The sequence below is a fragment of the Lissotriton vulgaris genome, chromosome 7 (genome assembly GCF_964263255.1).
Source record: "Lissotriton vulgaris chromosome 7, aLisVul1.2, whole genome shotgun sequence".
NCBI classification, from domain to species: domain Eukaryota; kingdom Metazoa; phylum Chordata; class Amphibia; order Caudata; family Salamandridae; genus Lissotriton; species Lissotriton vulgaris.
Genome location: NC_141695.1, coordinates 1,562,657,443 through 1,562,667,681, shown reverse-complemented (window position 1 = coordinate 1,562,667,681; position 10,239 = coordinate 1,562,657,443).

Sequence of the window (10,239 nt, the reverse complement as noted above, 5' to 3'; positions counted from 1 at the left end):
ACGATGGGACTTTAGGTAAAAACTAGAAAAAAGTTTACAAAATAAGGACAATGTTCCAAAAATAAGGAAATGTTAAATGTATTTTGAATTATGAAAGTATAAAATAAATAGTATTATAAAAATAACAAATAATATATCTTAGTACTCTTTACAATATGCTTTAAAAAGTATATCAAACATGTTATAAAACATGTATGTATGACAGATGTGTATGGTTAAAAGATGTACTATATTTACTAAAATGTTGAAAAATAACAATATATAAATCAATGTAAACAAAAATATAACATGGTTTGTATTTTAAGAAAATATAGGAAATGTTAATAAAACAGTGACCATAAAACATTTTTTTCTGTTTAAAAAAATAAGTGTTTCAAAAAGTAAACATATGAATTAAATAAAATTTAAAAAACGAAATAACAACATAAAAATCTAAAACTATGCCATTTAATTACAATTCAACTCTAATCTAAGCTATTTAGAGAAAAGTGTCAGATACTAAAGGGGTAACATTTACTCTTCCCACTCCAAACTAAGAGCCCCGTTATGAGTTTGGTGGAGTGGGAGCGGGCTGCCATGCCCCTACCCTGCTCGTATACCACCAAACAGGGATGCCACTGGCCCACCAGATTAAGAGAATAATCATGGTCTGGAGGGCAGGCAGCGTGGCAGTCCAGCAGCATTGCAGTTTAAAGGCTCATATGTGAGCGTTAAACTGCACCGCCACTGTACCACCAGTGCACATTACTGCATGGCATGGACAATCCAGTCCATGCCATGCAGGAATGAGGTGCATGCACACAGGGGGGCACATGGACCCTTGTGCAGAGGGCCAAAAGAGGGCCTTAGAGAGCCTCTCTTCTTTCTCACCCCCACCAGTTTCATGGACTAAGAACCTCCATGAGACTGCTAGCGGTGAGGAAAGTCGTAATATGATTGGCGGTGCCCCACCAAGCATATTGCAGCCCCACACAGCTGCGCCACTCCTTGGCAGTTGCAACATTGCCATGGCGGTCAGACTGCCTAAGTTGTAATCCAGCGGTCGGATCGCCACCGCTGCCCCTCCATGAATTTGCCAGCCCTGGGGCTGCCAAATTCATAATTAGGCCTTAAGCCATTGAGGGGAAGGTGTTGGATACTAAAGAGGCCACATTTACTATTCCCACTCCATTCTAATCTATTTCGGGGAAGGGTTTGGAGACTGAAGGGGGGACATTTATTATTCCGAATCCAATTAAAGCAATTTGGAGGAAGATGTTGGACACTAAAGGGGTGGAATTTTTCCCAATCCATTCAAAGCCATTTAACAGAAGGTGTTGGAAACTAAAGGGGTGACACTTACTATTCTCACTTCAATCTAAGCCTTTTAGGGTAAAGTGTTGGACACTATTGGCCCGATTACGAGTTTGGAGGTGCAGGAGTGGACCGTCACACTGGCGGTCCACTCCAGCAATGCTAAACCCGTGGTCACACCACCCATCAGATTATGAGTTTCTTCAGGTCTTGTGGGCCGTTTTTTGCGGCCCCCCAGCAGTGAATCCGAAAAAGGGCACCACAATGGGAACACCCAAAACAGTTACTGCTCGGCATGTACTGTAAAGTCCATGCCATGCAGGAACTGGGGTGCATGCACACAGGAGGGTCCATGTTGTGCCCCCTGCATGCATTCCCATGCAAATGTGCAGCAGAGTTTCAGGACCACCAGCCTTTTCATGGAGGAAAGACTTCTATGACATTGTTGGCGGTCCTGAAACTCGTAATATGCATGGCGGTGCTGCAGATGCACCCCCAGTGTATTACTGTGGACCGGACCGCCTCACCACCAGCAGGAAACAGCGGTTTGCATGGTGGCTGTGGTGGTGCAATGGCGGTTTGACCTCCCAACTTGTAATGGGGCGGTTGGAGTGCCCGTTTGGCGGTGGCTGGACTGCCACTGCCGTACACTCATGTGCCTACGTTCTTGGACCTCCAGAGTTGTAATTAGGCCCTAAGTGCTCACATATACTATTCCCACTCCTCATCAAATTAACTTTATTCGGCACACATCCATAGAAGTTTCAACCAAAAAGACATTCCAAGTTTAAAATACACAATACTGGTTTAAAAAGCATTCTTTTGTCAATTAAAAATATTATAAAAGAGATAAAAACATGATTGTACATAGATGAAATAACGACCATCGAGTTTAGTTCCTGTTTGACATCATTAATTTCCTTCTTTCCCCTTAGTTACTGTACTTCATATCGTTTTCTAATGCCCATTGCTGATTTGATCAAATTTAATACTACAGTGCAAATAACAGAATTAGTCAATGATTGCAAATATCTGTAGCCCTCTAAATATGTACATGGGCAAATGTTCTTTAACAAGGGCACCAACAATCTGCTTCGTAGATCATTAGTGCACAAAAAAGAATAAGTTGCAAAGCGCTCTGAGTAGTACTATTGTCGCGTGGGCAAAGAGTAAGGTTGTCTGTCCACCCGGATTAGGGAGCTCTACCAAAAAGTGCAACATGCTAAGATGGGATCTTGTTAAAAGAAAATGCAACTGGCTGCTCATGGTGAAGGAAAGGTGATATTGCTGTTTATGCATGAAAGGGCAACTGGGGCCTGGTGCCTCCAATTGTAAATGGTGCATTTTTGCCCAAACACTATGCTCCTCTTTAATTTTGCCCTTAGCTTTAGTGGGGATGCTTGAGGGGGTGTCAAAGTTCTCACCCAGCCCAATCTGGAGTAACATATCCCTCACAAACCGAAGCCAAGGGATCCTCAGAGACTTATCCAAGTTAATACAGTCTTCAATGATCTCCCTTGAAATCTGTAACTCTTATTAGGCCCATATTGTGGCCCACAAAAGCACGGGGGCAGCGCCAGTGTGATCTTCTATATATTCCATCCCCACTTCTCTGTGAGAAAATGAGGTGGCAGCACTGCTAGGAATCATCAACAGGCGTCATATAAACTTGTTATCCACCACTTGCAACGGGCGTCTTCATTGGGAACCCCACCACCCCGCCCCATACAATGCATCAGACATGCATTTTGCCTTGTATAAGGTAACAAGCTCAGGCACTGGCTTGTGGCCTAACTAACAAGCAAACCTATAAAGCCCCTCTACTACTCTGCTTGTTGGCTGTGCTCTAGCCGTGATCAACAAATCCCATTTCATATCCTTACTAAACATGTTATCCATATATGTAAACTGTTTCACCCTTTCAATGGGCTTACCGCTTACATTAAAACTTTTGGTTTTAGTCTTTTTTGGCCGCTTACCATTATGTAAGAATTTGAGAAATTAACACTCAAGTCTAGTGCTGCCATAAAGTTTGTAAAGGCGTCTAGGACGGTTTTGAGGCTGTTAGCCGTCATGGCCATCAGTACAATGTTGTCCCCATACGAAAGTAGCGGAACTGGCTGTCCTTTGATGCGTGGGAAATCAATTTTCATGCCTAATAAAAAAGCTTCCAGGCCGTTCGTATATATTAAAAAAAGAAAAGGGTCTAAAATACACCCCTGCCGGACTCCTTCTGTTGAGGCAATAGGCCTCGTATTTCCCCCCTGTGAACCAAATCTTATGGAAACATATGTGTTGGTATGTAATCTTTTGATGAGCAGGATTAGAACACTTTCAAACCCCATGTCTGTCATTAGTGCCCAAAATTTACCCCTGTTCACACGATTAAATGCACCGGACAAGTCCACCCTCTTCAATGTCTACATGAGCCCCCTTGCGGCCATCGCACGCCAACACAACCTGAACATCATCTCCTACGCCGATGACACCCAGCTGATCCTCTCCCTGACCAACGACCCCGCCACCGCCAGAGCCAACCTACACGAAGGGATGAAAGACGTGGCCGAGTGGATGACGACCAGCCGCCTGAAACTGAACACAGACAAGACGGAAGTCCTCATCCTGGGCTCCTCACCCTCTGCCTGGGACGACTCCTGGTGGCCCCCCGCCCTGGGCAACGCACCCAAACCGACAGACCACGCACGCAACCTGGGCTTCATCCTGGCTTCATCCGTCTCCTCGTCCTGTTTCAACATCCTGCGCATGCTACGTAAGATCTTCCAGTGGATCCCCACCGAGACCAGGAAGACGGTCACCCAGGCCCTCGTCACCAGCCGTCTGGACTACGGCAACGCCCTCTACGCCGGAACCACCGCCAATCTCCAGAAGAGACTCCAGCGTATCCAGAACGCCTCGGTGAGACTCATCCTCCACGTCCCCAGATGAAGCCACATCTCCAGACACCTGAGAGACCTGCACTGGCTCCCGATCAACAAAAAAATCACCTTCCGGCTCCTCACCCACGCACACAAAGCCCTACACAACCAAGGCCCGACTTACCTCATCAGCCGCCTCAACTTCTACGCTCCCAACCGCCATCTCCGCTCGACCAGTCACGCCCTCGCCGCCGTCCCCCGCATCCGCAGAGCGACAACAGGAGGAAGGTCCTTCTCCCACCTGGCCGCCAAGACTTGGAACTCCCGACCGACCGACCTACGCCTGACCCAAGACCACCTCTCCTTCAGGAAGAAGCTCAAGACCCGGCTGTTCGAGCAGTGCGGACCCCCCCGCCCCAAGCGCCTTGAGACCCTCTGGGTGAGTAGTGCGTGGTATAAATGCCTATGATTGATTGATTGATTGATTGATGAAGGCAAGGTGGATAGAACCACTCTTTGCCCTCATGTACTTGCCCATGATCAGGTATAAATTTAGGGCACTGCTTTGTAGTTCCAAGTCCCCTCCTGAATCCATACTGTGTTTTTGAAATGATGCCCCTACTTGTTATGGATACATATGCTACTGTGCCTTAAAGAACATTGTATGTACTTGGTGTCTCTCAAACTGCATTGTAAAATGACTTTTATAATGATTATTGCCTTTTGGAAATCATGTTTCATGTTTACACTTAGCAATGCTTGTTTTTTCCTGCCCCCGCCCTTAGCAATGCTTGCTGTCTTGATCTTAGGTAAAAGTTCACGTGTACAAGTAGCTACAACGCTTCACTTCTTGTTCCAGCGTCACCGCGAGCGTTCCAGACCTTACGCTTCCAGTCTCCTGAGTCCCAGCCTTCCCTCCTCTTCCCCGCTCCCGTTAACCTTCCCCGGCTCCCGCTTACCTGTTTGCATTCTTCGGTCCAACCGTCGGAGAATTTCGGAGGCTGGATTTTCCGACACGATTCCGGTTCTCAACTTCGGACGACATCCAGTTTCCTGAAAAAACAAGTAAGACAGTTACTAAGCGACGACTAAAACAAACAAGCATTGGTTACAGCAATTACGCAATTGGATTTCATTATTGAAAACAGGTCGGACAGACATTTAAACCTTGCGAACCTTGATTGAATCATTTATGCACAAGTTGCAATAATAGTGGGACTAAATTGTGTATGCCTTGATGAGACTTTGTTTTAATGTTCAGATCTTGAAAACCTACAGCGTTTATGCTCAGTTCTAGAAATACTACAGCAGTGAAAATAACTGCTACACAGAAGATTGCAGAGTGCCAGACATTGATTTACAATTATTACAATTGTACATATGCAGATGCTTTTGAATGATTAGACAATTAGAGCTCCCTGATAGGATAGGGATCTATATTTTGTTTCTTTTCTTTGTCATTTCGTTTTAGAACCCATTTTAAAGCATAAGAAGAACAATTGCAAGGTAGGGTGAGTTTGAAGAGTGTTGTGTTAATTGAACTTATCGTTACTCACCACTAATAATAACTAACCAGTTCATCGTTCTTAGTACTATTAAAGGCCAAGTAGACAGAACCAAAGTCGCCTAACAATTGTAGAAGTGTAGAAACGGCTTTACTAAGAATGGTATGTATAATTGAGTTATGAGTCACATATATTTTAGAAAGTGTTAAGTAAGTCTCATCTTTATTTATATAAAGCCACTGTTTATTTAGAGACGGTGTCTAGAGTAACTGTGAACATTCAAGAAGCCCAGAACACTTCAAAAAGAGAAACTGTGACTGTTATCTCAGGAAGAGATCCAGTGTTTGTCTTGTTTCTCTCTCCACTTCCCCTTTCCCTTGGGGATTATTCGGCTGTGTCAAGTGTTGATTCCTTGGCTCACTGGTTAGTCCACGAAGGAGTTGGGAGCTTGCATCATCAAGACGGAAACAACTGGAACCTCGTGAGCGAACGTTTAACACTGCTAGTCGCCCAGGTCTCCAGTCGAGCAACAATTACCCTACCTAATACTTTGGCGGTAGAGTCAATTAGGGAAATGGGCCTATAGCAGGCAGTATCATTTATGTGCCTTTTTTGAACACAGGTTCAACTATGGCTTCTATCCAGGATACTGGGATTGGGTTTATTCCCACTCAAATCTACGCCATTTAGGGGAAGGATTTGAACACTAAAGGTGTGACATTTACTAATCTCAATCCAATCCAAGCCATTTAAGGGCAGCTGTTGAACATAAAAGTGACTACATTTACTATTCTCACTTCAGTCTAAGCCATTTGGGGAAGGTTTTGAACACTAAAGGGGTGACATTTACTATTCCCTCTCCAATATAACTCATTTAGGGGAGGGTTTTGGACACTAAAAAAGAGACATTTATTAGTCCTAATCCAATTTAATCAATTAGTGGAAGGTGGTGGACACTAAAGTGGTCACATTTACTATTCCCACTCCAATATAAGTCATTTAAGTGAAGGTTTTGGACACTCAAGGGGTGACATTTACTATTCTCTCTCCAATCTAAACCATTTAGGGGAAAGTATTGGGCAATAAATTGGTCACATTACTTCAGTTAGTCATTCAGTCACTCAAAATCCTTTATTCAGTTTATACAGCCATAAAAGCAAATCACATTTAAAATCCTAAAATTGATAATAAATTCCAGTATGTAGACCTGAATCCACTCTTAGTAATATCCACATATATACATAGGTCTAAGTTAAAAAAAATACAAAACACAAATACATATAGATTACAGTTAGATGTAGCCTTGCGGCTAGAGCTGTCGACCTTGAAGCTGGGGAACCAGGTTTGAGTCTCGGCAACGACGCTCAACGATCTGTGATTTTGGGCAAAACACTTAGGGGCCCATTAGGATGGCAGGCGGACTTTGTCCGCCCGCCATCCCTACGTAAAACAGGACCGCCCGCCATAAGGGCGGCGGTCCCGTGGGGGACATTAGGATGCGCCCGCCACACTGGCGGGCGCATCACGCATTTTAACATTGCGGCGGGCGGTGCTGAAAGCACCGTCCGTCGCAATGCTAAAAATGCACATTGTGCACTTCAATGCACAACGTGACAGGCACCGCGTGGTGCCTGCCACATTGTACAGTGAAGTGCAGGGGGCTACCTACATGTGCACCCACCCGGATTCCCTGGGGGCCCGCTAGGGGCCCCCACAAGACATTCCTGCATGCCTTTCCCTGGCAGAAAAGCATGTCCACGCACACACCCTAATATGGATGGCGGTGCCTAACAGACACCGCCACCATATGAAACCCTTTCCCGCCCGGTCAACTCCTTGACCGGACGGAAAAGCGGCGGACGGTCTTTCCGTTCACCGCGGTCCCCCCACCATAGTAATATTAACGGGGGAAATGGGTGGTGGGCGAGGAAGGATGTCGGGCGGATCGCCACCGCCCGCATGACGGTGGGGATCCGCCCGACATCCTAATGGGCTCCTTAATCTCTCCATGCCTACAAAAATGACTGTATCCTCATGTAACAAAACTGGTGCTCATGTAAAGCGCTCTGATACCAGATGTCTCAAGTCTAGTTCACACTATATAAAACTTTTTTTTTTAAATAAAAAAACTTCATCTAATCAGTGCAAGATATATAAATACCAGAATTCCATGAACAGTTTAAATATGTTAACATAGGAGTACCAGTATGGACCTGCTTAAAAATCTAAATGCCCTCCAGACAAATTTTCACTTTGCCAATTATAACTTGCAACTGTTCAGGTTTAAAAGCGTCTTTAAAACATGCCATTCAATATTATCATCACTTACCTCCAGTATTCCATATATTGATTGCCATAAAATGTGATCATACAATATTCCGTATTCTCACAGCAGTAGCAATACATTTTTATATAATTTCGCATATATTTTCAGTTTTAGGAAGCTGTAGATAGTAAAGTGCCTGCCTACATTTTCTAATGTTCAATACCCTCAATAATGGGATAATAAAATCTTTCAGTGGTTTGGAATATAGCTGGCAAAAGAAAAAGAAATGCAACATATTCTGAGCTGATTTGCAATCACATGGGCAGAGATCACAAAGTGAGTCAGAATATACTTTGCTCGGCTAAGAGACCAAAACATGTGCAATTCTGAATTAAAATCTGACATGGTAAAACCTTTTATAATGACTATATTGAAACAAAAGGAAAGGTTCTACTCTTTCAGTGATGACAAGAGGTAGGTATTCTTCTTGCCCCACTCCATGTGATTTCTTTGTTCCCTTACAATAGCTAGAGAGTCCCATTTTAACTGCATTTTTGAGATGGCTGCTATAGGTTGCTGAATTAAAAAGCAGTCTGCTCTACCCATTAATTTAAGCTGCTTTCGAACATGGCTAAGACAGGGTATTTTGTGCATGTGATTTATGGCCTAGACAATCCTATATAATTGCTCAGTTAAGTACACTGACCACTGTAACATGTGACTTAGCTGTATTTGGTTTTAATCCCAAGTCACTCATAAAATCATTAAATCTGTTTAAAAGTATTTGCAGTCCAATGCCAGTTCTGGTCAACAAGACACAATCATCCGCATAAAGCTGGGCAGGAAGGCTTCTCAAATCAATCCTCTGGACCTCAGCACCCACTGATTAAGATAAATCTCCAAGTCATTAATACATAAACAGAACAACAAAGGGGGCCAAAACACATTCTTGTCTTAACCCCCCTTCTCAGATTGATAGGTGGAGTAAGTTCTCCCTCTACCCGATATCTAACTTTCCTATTAACAATTTGGTGCATCTGTGCTAAAAATGGACCAGAGTAATATTAATACCCTTAGCCAGCATTTGTTGCCATAGTTTCGCTCTCTCCACCCAGTCAAATGCAGATGTTAAGTCCATAAATTATAAGTAAATGGACCCTTTCTTTACCAACGTATACTTGAATATGACCAGGTGGAGATTTAGATACTGCTCAACAGTGCCCCAGCATCTCCTTAAACCATATAGAATGTCTGAGAATGACCCTTTGTCATTTACCTAGGCTTGAAGACAGTTAAGTAAAACCCTGTCCATTAATTTACATGAGAAATCAATTAAAGAGATCGGGCTGTAAAATTTAGGGTTTGACCTGTCACCCTTTTCGAAATTAGGTACTATGGTCACACTGGACCATGATTTTAATGGGCCCGTCTTTGAGACACAACTTAAAATATTATTAGGCACTGGGAGCCACAGGTCGGAGATCAGCGGGACCCCATCCAGACCAGAGGCTTTGTTCCTGATGGACTGGTTTAAAGCTTTTTCAACTTCCTGATATGTGGGTGGTACCAGGTTTGGAACACTTGTGTCTGTACAGTTGACATCTAACTCTACGGGCAAACTAGGAGAAATGTGCTCCCAGACAATACTTCACACATCTATTCGGAGGGATACTTACATCAATACAAGTATTATGACTATCATGAAAATATGAAGAGTTAACAGTCGTCCAGAAGAGGATAGAGTCCTTGCGGACACTGACTTCAAATAGTTTATCCCAAGCCTCCTGTCCAATAGCTGCCTTCCAGCCATAGGAGCCTGCATTTATTTCTTCCAGCATAGGCTCACCAGCTCTTTAGCCCTAGATTTCTGTTTCAGGGCCTTAACGAGATTGCAATGGGTATGCGAGCAATCACTATTTAACCACCTATGTGAACTTTTGGCTTTTGGTTTTTTATCATGCTGTAATAATTCAGTGATTGTTTTAGTTATATCCTCATAAGCTTCCACCATACTAACAGGATTTATTTCACTCTCTAGACAAGCTAGAATCTGTACTTCATTTTTTATCCTTTGACTTCTCTGATTTGATATCAGGATTTACGGAAGCCCATTTCTGCAGAAGACCCTTATTTTTATGCTAGATTATTGAGTGTAAATTTGACTTTGGGCAGCATTTTTCAATCTGTGTGGAAAAAGACAAAGATAAAGGAAAGTGATCACTAAGTTCTACCTTGCCCTACCTGTAAAAATAACCGGATTCTGTACCAGTTGCATAATAAGATCCATTGTCAGATAAAG